The sequence below is a fragment of the Cydia splendana genome, chromosome Z (assembly GCF_910591565.1).
Source record: "Cydia splendana chromosome Z, ilCydSple1.2, whole genome shotgun sequence".
NCBI lineage: Eukaryota > Metazoa > Arthropoda > Insecta > Lepidoptera > Tortricidae > Cydia > Cydia splendana.
In genome coordinates, this window is record NC_085987.1 from 20,912,824 (window position 1) to 20,927,693 (window position 14,870).

Consider the following 14,870-nt stretch of genomic DNA (forward strand, 5'->3'; position numbering starts at 1 on the left):
GTACATTATTGTCGAGGCTCGGAAGTAGCTACTTGCAGGCTGAGGATTCGTTTTAAACGGACGACCTTGGGAGTCCGTTTAATTGAATCCGAAGCCAGCAAGTAGCCTTCCAGCCGAGTCATATATAGTGCTTTTCTCAAAAATGGTGCAATAAATATAAATATAATAGAAATATTTTACAGAAACAACGTTCTTACGTATATATTTTCACAGAAAAAAGTAGAAACAATTGGAAAAAATTGCTATGCCGAATTTTATTTTTTTTAATCAAAAAATAGAAGTGTATTTTTCTGCCGAAAATACGCCAACCTATTTGAGACACCTAAATAGGACACCAACATTATAATAATAAGTACTAATCATCTGTTTGGCTGTTTAATGAGCCTGTGCCTTCATTTGATATGGACATTTCAACTTTTAAAAAGTTTGGAACTCGACAAATAATGGAATTTGTATGCAACATTGCAGTCCCAAAATCGAGACTGCAATGTTTTTAACTTTTTAATTTTTGATTGACCATAAACTACGCACTTCGCGACCTATTTTTTAAACGGCAAAGTCGACTTTGCCGTCCATTTTTGAGAAAAATAACTTACCATATTCGGAACCTAATAATAATATTGAGATTGGCAACACTGTAGTTGGTCGTATTGTCCTTTCCAAATCAGGCAGTTGCTTTTGACACTGACAGTTGGCCAAAGCAAATTTCCAAGTCATTGTCTCAAAATTATACATATCGATACCTTTGGATTCAATTGGCGTAAAGGACAAAATGCTACTTTTCAGGCGACGCATAAAACTGCGATTTTTTTGTTTAATGTTGATATATTTTTATTGTATATCGAGTTATATTTTTGATGTGTATGAGAAAAGTACTCAAAATTCTGTATCTTTAACCTAAATTAGCGATCATATCTATAAATTTAATACGAAAGAAGTTAATGTCCTTTAAAATTGGTCTAAAACACTATGAATGTCCTTTACGACCATGACATTTTTGATAATTTAGTGAATCTTGTTTAGTAGGGGATCGTAAGTGACGTACTCAGACTAATCTAAATTCGGGGTGCATTCGTTACCAACCAAGGTATACATGTTAGCTGTTTTCAGCATAGTTTACTGTTACGAAGCTTAAAAATTGATCAAACGATAGTTAATTATTCTAGGTATATCCCGATTACAGTTGTAATTAATATTTTTCTGGTAATATAGTGATAATAAAGAAAACAATCAGCGAACGGTCTAATAGCGAAGAGTCTCGACCAACATATGACCCACCTCGCGAGAGTCTCTCACTCTCGCGAGGTGGGTGGATCAAGGGCCCTTGATCCACCCACCTCGCGCAGAAGATGCAGAAGGCGGTGATCTTTGACACGGTGCGGATTAGTGATGTGCCGTTACCGGTAAAATACCCAAGGTGGGAAAATTCCCAGTAATGTTACCGGTAAGATTCCCCATAATCAGTAATTTACGGTAATATTCAAATTAAGTAAATGTCAACATAAGTTGTTTTACATTAAATCATTACTTGTCAACAAATGCATCATACGAAGTGCAAAAAATCAACATAGGGTTACTTTTCTAGTAAATTCCCAATACTACTGGTAATTTTCCCAATGTTACTCGGTATTTTACCCTTGTCTGGGCAAGTGGGCATAGTCAAAACCAGTTCCAGTCAAAACCACTCAATGAATAATACCAGAATTTTAGTAAAACTAAAACGAAAATGTAAAAATCACATTGATTTAATGATAATCATCACATTTTTATTATGTTTATGAGTAGGTAAGGTGTAGTACAATTACATTGTTTTTATATGTTAAGTTGTAAATTTTTATAGCTTAATAACATTGATATAATAATATTCTTATTTCGACCGTGTATATTTATATTATTTATTTTATACATTTTTATACATTTTACACATTTTATACATTTTATACATTTTATTTATTTATTCATTTTACTTATTTTATTTATTTTAGTGACAGAAAAACCTCCGCAATTGACGAACTTTGATTTTTGCGGTTATAGCCACTGGGCTATATGAGATACATACAGCGTAATACTACATTGCTTCGCAACTCCGCTAAGATTGAGTGAAAGAGATAGCTGAAGCTACGAGTAGAAGAGACGTAAAGATAATTAAGCCATTTCTACATGTTTTAAATTAAATTAATTTAATTATAACGTAAGCGTTCAAGTACGAGTATATTACCCGCTTTTGGGAATATTACCGGGAAGAATGGTAATTTACTGGTAATATTCCCAAATGGCAAAATACCGGTAATGGTATTTTACTCTCGGCACATCACTAGTGCGGATAGTCCGCCGGTTCCTCTCTCTGCAGCCCTGATCACCGGCAGCTTGGGCCTTGCCCCACTGCCGGCGGCACCCTAGGTTAGGTTTTTTTTATTTTATAATGTGTTTATATGTATTTTTTATTGTTTTATACGTGTTTTTATATTTTACTTTTATATTCATATTATAAAATCCTAACATAAGACCTAAGATAAATAAAGAAAACAATATTTTTAACCAATTATATAAGCTAATATTCGGAAATTAGGGTAAAGTAAATGTCCCAGTGCTTAACACCAGTCGCCTTATATTATAACAATTATAACATAACATCAGCTTTTAATCATAACAAGGGAAACATTAGATCGGCTAGCCATGATGAGAATTAGCGTATCAAGCATTTGGACGTTTAGTTAGTGAATTCTTTATAGTTATAATAAATAAAAATATTGTTTCAATAATATATATCAAGATGTCTTATTTCAAAATACGATACAAGAAGATATTAAATCGAAAAAACTATTAATGCCTATTTAACCCTAGAGTAGTCGCGCCTCTCCGTGTTACGCGAGTGCTCGCGTAGGGAGCATTTTGCCGCCCATATTTAACATGTTTTTTTTTTATATTATAACTAAATCACCTTGGAATCATTTTTATTGGGATATAATAAATCAAATACTGTTATAAAATATAACTTTTGTTATAATTTAATACTTAATAGTACATTTTAAAAAAGTTTGGAAATCTTAGGTAATAAATTTTGAGTTTTAACAAGGTCTTTGCCTTAGCGTACATGTAGAAAAGAAATATTGATATTTTTAATAAAATTAAACGTTTTGATTATCTTCTATATACATTTTAGCAAAACAGTCCTGATACATGGGTATACCTATACAATGTACAGTCGCCATCAGATATATCGGAGCGGCCAAGGTGCTCACAAATATCGGAACACGCCTCTATTGTCAGGGCGTTAGAGCGCGTGTTCAGATATTGTGAACACCTTGGCCGCTCCGATATATCTGATGGCGACTGTACGTTGCGTAGTAACTTTGCACTTATATTGTGCTCTTTTTGGACCTTCTATTTTCCTTGGACCGGCTTTTACCTAAAACACGTACGTTTACCAGCTCGATTTGTTTTCTAAGATATGTGTTAATAGTAGTTAATTAACTCCAAAATCGTCTGAATCACTCATATTTATTTAATAACTTATGATACGTTCGTGGCAATTACAAACATAAATCACATATATAAATGTTGAATAAAAAAAGGCGGAGAGGGAATAAAAAAGTTTTACTTTTAATTGCCATTTTTTTTAATTTGGATTCTGTTGTCAGCATTATGCCAATTGAAGAGAAATTGTATTATTATTTCAGAACATATAATTATGTAAAAAAACATGAATCTTTTTGTATTTCTTTATATTGATATACTTACAGGGTGTCCCATAAGTGACACGTCACAGTGACACTGGAGGTAGACCAGGCCAAGAGGACCCAAACCAACTTAACATGACCCCAGTAAAAGTGGCACGGTTTTCGAGTTACTGCCAAATTAAGGTTTTTCATGAATGTTGACCGTTTTTAACATTGTTAGTGCTAGTGTGCACTCGGAAAGGTCTCGAAGTTAGTTTTTTTTATGTGTACGGCATCATGAATAGTTAATCAAGATAACAGAATAGGTATTTTATCGATAAACAATGTAAAATGCAAAAAAGTACTGGTCAAGGTTCTGCAAGCCAGTGTAGGGTGGCCTTAAATTCAATCGTAGTGTGTAACATCAACCTTTGCCACAGTTACTGAACGAAACGAAAAGAGCGAATTAAGAATCTGTGGTCTCGTTGTCAAAGTTCTTGAAGTGAGTGTAGGCCGGCCTTAAATTATATCGTAGTATGCCACAGTTTCTGAACGAAACTTAGATGCGTAGACTGCGTAGGAGAAGATTTTCTTTTGTAATATTTGAAATATTTCAATCCAACCAAGTGTTTGAAGTGTTTTTTTGTGAAACTTGTGTTGTGTTGTGAATCTGCCGGGCCGGGTAAGTACATAAATAATAAGATATGCAATGGGTTTCATAATTTAAAAATATGGTTTGATCTTCGGTCGTTTCTTTACTAACATGCCTGTACTTATCTAATATTTCTGTTTTTCTAACAAGTTTTAAATTATATTTTAGAGTGGCGTGTTCTTTGTATGATGAGGAGGGGCAGGAGGGGTACTGATACCCCTGGTGAGGGTACGAGTAGTAATAAAAAAACTTAAACTGCTCAAAAATTTAGGATAGAATGGCTTGAAGAGAACGAATTAAAAAATTGGTTATCCAAAAGTAGAAAGGGCGATGATTACGGGTATTGTAGGGCATGTTGCTGTGACTTAAATGTAAATGGGGGGGGGGGGGGGGTCGGACCTGACAACGCACATGAACAGCGACAAACATAAAACTAACATTAAAAATATAACTGGTCAAAGAACCATAATAGAAGCTATGCCTTCATCGCCTTCTACTTCAACATTAGTGTCTACAACTAAACAATCAGAATTAAGGCTTGTATCGTTTCAAGTTGAACATAATATAGCTATTCGTAGCATTGACCACTTAAGTAAGATAGTTAAAGCATGCTGCCCAGACTCCAATATAGCTGCATTAATTAACTTGGGGAGAACAAAAGCTACAGCAATGATTAAAAATGTTATGGGACAAACAGAAAAAGAAGAACTTTGTAATGCTATGAGGGGCCAGAAATTTTCTTTGATAGCTGATGAATCGACAGATAAGGGGACAACTAAACATTTATGTTTAGTTGTGCGTCTAATAAGAAACAAAAGAGTAACAGACTGTTTTTTTGATTTGATACCTATTGAAAAAGGTGCAACAGCTGTGGAATTGTTTAAGTTGATAGTTGCAAGTTTAGAGAGCTGTGGCATACCCTGGAAGGAGAATTTGATTGGGTTTGCAGCCGATGGAGCCAATGTAATGATGGGTAATCAGAACTCATTGAGAACATTATTACAGAGAGATGTGCCCGCACATATTTTTTATGAAATGCATATGCCACTCATTTGCTCTTTGTACATCCTATGCTTGTAAGAAACTTCCAACAAATGTAGAAGATTTAGTTAGGGATGTTTACAACTACATTCAGAGCAGCCCAAAACGCATTGCAACATTTAAAGAATTTCAAACGTTCTTCCAGATCAAACCCCACAAGCTTTTACATCCAGTACAGACCCGATGGTTATCACTACTTCCTGCAGTCTCAAGAGTGCTAGAGCAGTATAATGCCCTAAAATTATACTTTATTGATGCAGTTGTCGAGGACAGAGTACAAGTATCCCACAATATACTGGAAAACTTGAATAATCCTTTTGTAAAATTATATTTGGAATTTCTAAATTTTATATTGCCATCATTCAACAATTTGAACAAATTAATGCAATCTGAGTCCACACAGATCCATTGCTTGAGAAAAACATTAGAATCAGCTGTCAGAACAATCCTAGCATATTTCATAAAACAACAATATTTAAATGCCACACCAATTTCAGAAGTAGATTTCAGAAATCCGAGGAATTTCCAACCACTGGAAGAAGTATATATGGGAGCTAAGGTAACTTTGGGGCTTCAAAGCATTGATAATCAGGAACATGTTAAGAACTTCAAACTACGTATCTTAGATTTTTATATTGAAGCAGTCGCACAAATCAAACAGAGGTTTTCATTTAGGGATGAAGTTTTTACACAATTAGAGATTCTAGATCCGTTAATAGTGAAATCGTATAAATATGGCACAATAGCTCCACTTGCATCTAGATTCCCCAATCTCGTGAATGATGCAGATATTCAAGACTTAGATAATGAGTGGAGACTTCTCCAAAATACGCAACTGCAAGAATATGAACTGGCGGTAGAGTTGTTTTGGCTCCAAGTTGACAAACAACGCTTTGGAAGTGAAGCCCCAGCATTTCCAAACCTCTCAAGTTTTGTTAAAAACCTTTTGATTCTCCCGCACTCCAGTGCCTGTGTAGAACGGGTGTTCTCAACGGTCAATTTGAACAAAACCAAATTACGTAATAGGCTCGGGTCAAAAACATTATGTGGGGTTCTACATACCAAGAGAGCATATAGGGAAAACTCATGCTACAATCATGATGTTACTAAGTATCTTCAAAAATTTAACAGTGGCATGTACAAAGATGATTCTGATTCTAATTCGGATGGTGAAGCATGAAGCATGAGGTTTGTACTTGTGAGCTATACCATATAAGCTTAAGCAACCTAAACTTAATTGCAAACATAATCAGACACTTTATTATATTTTGTACGATACACTACTTGGTTAGTTACTTTCAGCATTTCCTTATGTGTGGTGTGGCATATTATAAGTATTATAACAGATTTACTTTGAATTTTTCTTACAAATTACATTTAATCATTAGATAATATGTTATCATATCCACTTACATAGTACTCTATCGTTACAGGTGGAGATATGTGTGTAAATAAAAAAATGACATAAATAATGCCATTATCACAGAGAAGAGAATAAATAATCATTCAGGTGAGTTGTCAGCAATCAGCATATAAAATTGTCACACTTCATTTAACAAAATTCAATTTCAAATACAATAGAATAGGTATTCAAGAACCTAAGTAAATAACCATTTTCATTGCAGATGAGGAAATGAACAAACAATGATGTAAATAATATCATATCATACAAATTAGAGAAGGATAAAAATACCTAATTGACATAAAATATGCTCAGTGATTAGGTAAGCTAATTAGTGTACTCGTAGCTTCCACACTCAGAGACGTTTAATGGTTACTTAAGACACTGTTAAAATTACTTAAGATTACATAGAGATTTTGTATGAACTGACTGGACCTAAATAAGTAATCATTTATATTCATTTCATATCTTTAATGTGGCAGTTAGTATTTTTTTTAAATACTTTATCTTTAAAAACATTACCTTAAGTATATTTACAAGATTAAAATTATAAAAATCAATACAACTTAAAATTATAAATAAATATTGTTAATTTTTAAATTAATAAAAATGATAAAAGAAATCATAAAATCAATGAACCGAGGTATAACACAAATAATATATGAATTTAAATTATTTTTATGACATACATTTTGTCTCCTGATTTTATTCCAAATCTCCTGATTTTTAGGACATGTATCTTCTGGATTTTTCAGATTGGACCTGGCAACACTGAGAAGGACTCGGAAGCTTTTGGAGAGGCACTAAGGCTTGTCCCCAGACATGGACTCCTTGATATATTGCTGGCGAAGAGCGGCTTTCGTTGGACGGATATTTTCTAGCTGTCTGTCTCTCTTCGTAAATAGATAGTTTCTGCATTTGTTGACTGTTTTGCAAGGGCTTGAGCAGAAAAATCAAATCTTGTAGTCATATTTACGTCATTCGCTACAAAAAAGATTGTAACTATTTTATATTAAAATAGGAACGCTGAATTTGTATCAAACTAGTTTATACTTATCGGTCGTACATTGTTATAATAAATTTCTGAATAAAAGTGTCCGCTTCTGCCAATTTTCCGTCCAACAATGCCCTGAATCCGCAAGTTGCTTCAGGGTAGGCATCCCAGGCATCAAATGTACTCTTTTTACCTCTCCCATTAAAAGAAGACACCGTGTCGCATCCTGTCAAGGCAAGGAAAAGTGGCAGTTGTTAACTTGTTAGTATGCATTTACTGCAAAAAATTACACGTTTTTATTACTAAGAGCATGGCAAACATGGCAAACACAGTACAGAGTGCATTCGCAATAGAGTGGCATGGAATATAAGTCTTCAATAAGAAGGACGTTCAAAAAAACTTTGTTCGTTAATAATTGCCAAACATGTTGAAAAAATATCTTTAAGATATATTTCTACAAGTAGTACCTACATTTGCTGACATTTTTTAAATGGACCATATTTTTTTCAAATTTTTCGATGAATATTTAATACCTTTAAAATAATATTTAATGTTACGTATCTACTCGCTTTTTCACGCCGCGCGCTTTTCCCGAAAATGAGGCGTTGAATAAAAAGTATAAATAATGGTGATACAGTTCTGCAAGTATAGAATGTTTTATTAGAAATATCCTCCTGTTTTATAATATTAATTTTGGTTTCTTAAATATTAATACTTTTTGAGATATTAGGGAAATAAAAAATATCTACTCATTTTCTCCTTTTTTTGTTTGACTTTTGATACTTTTTTGTGTGCTAATACATACTTCGAATACATTTTTCTAGGCATCATTACGTTTTCAGTTTCTCGAGTAGACGATTATGACCGTGACTGTTTCTTAAATCCAATTTGTTTAATCCGAAATCAAGCAAAGTGACTATCCGGTATCCGACCTAATGGCTCGTCTACACGATGGCCCAGCGCTGCGCCAGCGAGATGACCTTGTGGTGGTTGGAACGCATCTACACGATGGCGACATTCAGTTGTGATCTAACCGGTTTCCAAGATGGACGTGGAAGCATTAGCCGTTGCAGCAATTTATCTAAGATACGCCACGTACCATTATTATCATCAAGTAATTAAAAAAAATGTCGTAGAAGCTGCAAGAGTTTTTTGATAATAGAAACTTCCCGAAAATAAATGAATGTTAGATTTTTTTAAAGAAATAAATTAATTAAATATCTTTTTTAATTTCATGTTACCTAATAATTTGCTTAAATTATTTTAGAGCATATTATAATTGTTATTTAATTTTTTTACTAGCTTACCAACATAGCTGTGCAAATTGTGCAATGTAGGTACTTACTATATATAGTTAGATATGTATCTAATATTCATTTATTTAACTATAAGTATGTATTGTTATATTTATTTATTTAAATTGTAAATGTACTGTCTGCGTAAATTTCCTATTCCTTCATTACTTCCATAACGAGGCCACGTACTCGTCATTTTAATTTAAAAAAAAAACGAAAATTGATACTGAGCACAGACGTCCGCACACGACCGCGTTCGAGCACGCACTGTGGATTGGGCCACGTGTAGATGCGTACCGCCAGCGCTTGCCCAATATCCCTTTGATGTGCGGCCGAAAAACCGACACCGCGGCCAACTCATCGCCATCCCGCGCGCCATAAGCCAACCGACACCACTACCCCCTCTACACGTTGGCCCAACATATTGGACCAATAGGTTGGGCCATCGTGTAGAGGAGCCATAATACGGGCCTATCCGAACATTATTTTAATATCCTGCCGGATACCGGATAGTGACCTACTTTCTGGCCGGATATCAGATAGTAACCGAATATCCGGTGCATCTCTACTTGAAATGGTCAAATAGAAGTTTAATATTAAACTTAATATTAACTTCTATTACTTTTATTATATTATATTCTATTCTATTGAAGATGACACGAACCAATCAATTTTATCTACTAACGATACCGATACCTATTCGACAAATGAACCCCTAATAACTAGAGTAAGGTTTTTAGGCAATATATTTATTATTTACAAGTTACTACAAACTATTTGGACCAACCTTTAAACCATACATAGGATTGCAATATGAACATAGCGACATTATTAGCTTAATTAACAGCAACCACAAGCCTACAACCGCCGCCACGAATAATGCTTGGTATCTGATCGCCATCCCACGCAAATCACACAACAACTGTTTTAATACAGGTCATAAACAACGTGGACTACTACGATAACTCAATAATGAACATATGATGGTCAATCATCTATATTCAAGCTTAATCGCAACATTCATACGCAATTGTTCATTTTATTTATTTAAAATGGCAACAACCTTGTAACACATCAAAATTTCCCAATAGGCTATAAATTACTCTATTAATAATTTTATGATTTTTCTTGTTAATTAAATTTCATCGCATTGAATATGGAATATTACGCGAAACTCTGTTATCTAACCTCTCTATCACTCTTGCATATATTCGAGCTATAAAGAGGCGGATAACTGAATTTCGATTTTCGTGTTTCCCGGTAGGCCCTTGTTAACAAACCGCTTATGCATCAATGTCATATTTCATTGTCTGTTAAAACTTGTCAAAAACAGTTTAAGGCACAGTATGATTACTAGAGGCGCTAGTGCTGCACTCTGGCGGCAGAACATTGCAGTAATACCCCCTATTATTTTTTTAAAGAGGACGTAATATCTTGGGATATTATAGTGCTTATAAAAATATAGACTACTTATATTATCCATGGGATTTAACCTTTAACCCGAGTAGTATCTACTCCACTCATACAACTTTCAAATAAAAAATAAAAAAATTCGTTCATAGAAAAACTAAAAACTACACCAGACAGCAATAGGCCAAGCAATAAGAAGTTACAGAGGGAAATGCTAGGAACACAATTTTTGACTCCGTAACTTTGTTTGGACTAGTTAGGAGGTGAACATATCATAAGTCCTCGGCCTTAGCCCTTGTGCCGGGGGGAGGGAGGGGTTTGAAGGTCCCATTTTTCGGTATTTTACGTATTATCTCGAAAACTATGCGTCCTAGCGACATGATGTTTTCTACAAAATTAAATCTTATTCAATTTTACTCATAAAGTTTTTCGATATCGTGTGTAGTTTTCCAGATGTCCGCTCTTGAATGTCTAGGCCGTGGCAGGATAAGGGACCATCTTGTGGCTTAATAACTTTTCGGCCTGATGTTTTTTGTGATGATTTTGCCACGTCATTAGTAAGGTCTATACTAAATTTCAACTTTCACCTATTCTTTTTTTTAAGAAAAAAATAATATGTATTACCCCTTTTAATGAACTAAAACATAAAAATAATTAATTCAAGCTTTTAGAGTCAGACCAAGAATAGTCTCCAGCGGATTTGATAGCCCACGCAGTGAAAGTGTTATTTTAAACGTCAAACTTCTATGAAATTATGACGTATAAATGACACTTGTACTGTGTGGGCTATCAAATCCTTTTTTTGGTCCGACTCTAACAATGGTGCATCATGACGAATATTTATTTATTAATAATATTTTAAAAACTTGGCAAGTCCCCTTGATGTAATTATATCCATCATATTCAATCTTCTTGCATATGTGTATCAATACTGGACGGGTTCATAATATAGTTTCTGAAATCATAATTTGTGGCTTTTGCACCATTTGCATAAGGATCCTACTCTGACGGAACCGTCCCTTATGCAAATGGAGCATAAGGACCCTTCTCTGATGGAAAGGTTTCTTATGTACCTGTAGGTACTTACATGAAGCATAGGGGCCCGTCTCGATGGAAAGCCACATTTTGACACATGCATGGCAGGCGTGCAGGCTTTAGGATAGTTTCATAAATCACACTTTTTTAAATATTTCCAGAACTCTTCTAGTCATTTCCTGCATAATCAATGTCAATATTTTGAAGTAGTCGCCAATGATTGTCTAATGCCTGCAAGTTTTTCTCTTCTACTAGATTTGGGAATCTAGCAGCTAATGAAGCCAGTGACGCATATTTCTTGCTCTTGGCGATTTCTGGGTCCAATATCTCAATATTTTCCAAAATTGGGTCATCAAAAGAATATCTTTTGAAGATCTGAGTCACTCTCTCTCCCTCAACACACAAGTCCAATTTTTTAATTTTCAATTGGTGCAAATCTTTTGCTCGCAAATTTAACCCCTGTAGAGATTCCACAATGTTTGCACCCAATATATGTATATTTTCCAAAGGAAGATAATACCTTGGATTTTTGTATTCAATCTCATTTATGTTGGTTGCTCTCAAGTATTGAAATTGCATATAGTTACTAAGAATTGTCCTGACAACTGCTTCTTCATTTTTTCTTAAGCTGTGGACCTGGATTTTTTCAACTGCATCAATTTATTTAGTTTATTAAAAATTGGCAACACATAGTTCAAAAACTGTAAATACAGTTTTTTTTGTAAATGGAATATTTAATCCTTGCAATATATCTTGAGGGGCAGTCTGTCTTTCATTGGTAACCGCATCAATGAAATAAACGATACAGCTGCTTCTAATGAAAGCCACCTGGTTTGTGAGGGATGTAGAATCTTATGGGGTTTGAGTTCTAAAAACTTTTGAAATTCTTTGAATTCTGTAATGCGCTTGGGACTCGTCTGAATGTATGTAATTTTATACTCCCCTGACTAAATCTTCTACTAATCTTGGCAATTTTTCTGCGGCATATAAGGCACATAAGGCAAAAGAGTGACATATGCACTTCATGGTGTACAGATTTGGGATTTCATTTTTTAACAATACATTTAACGAGTGATGTGCCCTCATCATCACGTTGGCACCGTCAGCAGCATATCCAATTAATTTTTTTGCCAACGAATGTGGCATTTTTCAAGGCTTGTAATGATTGACTTATAGATACCATCAGCTGTTCCATCACTTAAGGGTGCCAAATCAAAAAATGCATCGGTAATTTGATCATTATGTACCGTCCGAACAACAATACATAGTAGTTTTATAGTCCCATGATCAGTTGACTCATCCACAATGATGGAGAATGGGCGTGTCTTCATTATGGCACACAGTTCTTCCTTTTCTGTAGCTCCCAATACGTTTTAAAAAATTTTGGTTGCTTTGGTGCGACCAAGTGCCTTTGGCAATTTGGGAGTCGGGACATATGGCCCGAATCAAATAGGGGAGCTGCTCCGCAGCCAAAAATGGCAAATTATGTTCTGCAATGTATGAAGCCAGGCGTATTTCTGGTTGTTTTATTTTTTTGGTAGATAAGAATTGTTTGATGATGTGGATGGCAATGCATCCTTTATATTTTTCTGCCCTTTTATTGCTTTGCAATATGTTTAGGTGCATTTTTATGTTTGTTGAGATCATATTTTCCACTATTTACAATTTTAACATCGCACCCGCCAGGTTTGTAATATCCATATCCTTTACCTTTCTTGCTCTTTCTTAGCCATGTGAACTCTGCTAACCACTCATCGTTGAACTTGTGGTCACTTCTTGCTTTTTAGCACTCATTTTGAATTAAAACACGCCATGCAAAACGTAACACGGGTTCCGTCTATTTGGCATAACTTCCGTGACCCGAAACGCATCTGGCATAACCTATTTGGCAGAAATGTTTTTCGACGAATGTTAAATTTGCAGAAAGCTTAAGTTTGTATAATATGCAATAGGCCGAATGTTTGCAAGTCCGAATCTTAAATAGACTACTATTATTTTGGCCGACTTTTGATACGAATAATTTTATTTAGCGTTTGTTTAAATGTCCGAAATTTGATTTGCATACTCTGTTTAGCATAATAGGATTTAGGCGAATATTTATATCGCAGAAAACGTATTTCGATTCTTTCTATTTCGTATAACTTGTATGATCTAAAACGCATCTGTCATGAGCTAGATTTGGCAGAATGTTTTACGACGAATGTTAAAATTAAAGAAAGCGTCAGATTGTATAATCCAAGTCTAATTTATATTTAACAATGCACAAAGCACCTAAATATGTGGCTGACTGACTCATTAACGCAGAGCCGTAACTAAAAGCTCTGCCTACATTTATAATTCGTAAAAAAACATTGTTATTGTATTTTTGAAACTTTGGGTGGAAACATATTATTGGCATTTTGGATGTATACATATTTTTAGCTCAAAAAAAAATCCGAATCCGAGCACCCCACTATCCACGTGGTCTTGTCTGTCCTACCTCTAGAGTGTAGCCCTCGCCCGCCGTAGCAAAGCGCAGAGCACATAGCATAAGATCATTGTTATCTTTATGAAATAAATAAATTGATTGCTTGATTGATTGATAGCATTAGCGCCTGCTCTTTGCTATGCAAGGGCGAAGGGGCTGCTATGCCCGTAGCACCGGAGCAGATGCGGAGCCCAAAAAAAAAACTGTTGCTAGAAAAGTGGGTTAGGTTAGGTTAGAACTGCGACCCCACGGAAACAAACTATTGCAAGAAAAGTGGGTTAGGTTAAGTTAGATCTGCGACCCCACGAAAACAAACTGTTGCCTGAAAAGTGGGTTAGGTTAGGTTAGAAATGCGACCCCACATAAACAAACTGTTGCCAGAAAAGTGGGTTAGGTTAGGTTAGAACTGCGATCCCACGAAAACAAACTGTTGCCAGAAAAGTGGCTTAGGTTAGGTTAGAACTGCGACCCCACGAAAACAAACTGTTGCCAGAAAAGTGGGTTAGGTTAGGTTAGAACTGCGACCCCACGAAAACAAACTGTTGCTAGAAAAGTGGGTTAGGTTAGGTTAGAACTGCGACCCCACGAAAACAAACTGTTGCCAAAAAAGTGGGTTAGGTTAGGTTAGAACTGCGACCCCACGAAAACAAACTGTTGCCAGAAAAGTGGGTTAGGTTAGGTTAGAACTGCGACCCCATAAAACAAACTGTTGCCAGAAAAGTGGGTTAGGTTAGGTTAGGTTAGAACTGCGACCCCCAAGAAAACGAACTATTTCCAGAAAAGTGGGTTAGGTTGGGTTAGAACTGCGACCCCACTAAAACAAACTGTTGCCAGAAAAGTGGGTTAGGTTAGAACTGCGACCCCACGAAAACAAACTGTTGCCAGAAAAGTGGGTTAGGTTAGGTTAGAACTGCG

The 14,870-nt window shown here is 35.2% G+C and overlaps 1 long non-coding RNA gene and 1 pseudogene across 1 annotated transcript in view; both read left to right on the top strand.

Moving 5' to 3' along the window:
• The window catches only part of LOC134804934 (uncharacterized), a 401,964-nt gene that overhangs the window by 81,251 nt on the left and 305,843 nt on the right, over window positions 1-14,870 (top strand). The window lies entirely within an intron of this gene.
• Window positions 4,789-6,532, top strand: LOC134805070 (uncharacterized; annotated as a pseudogene).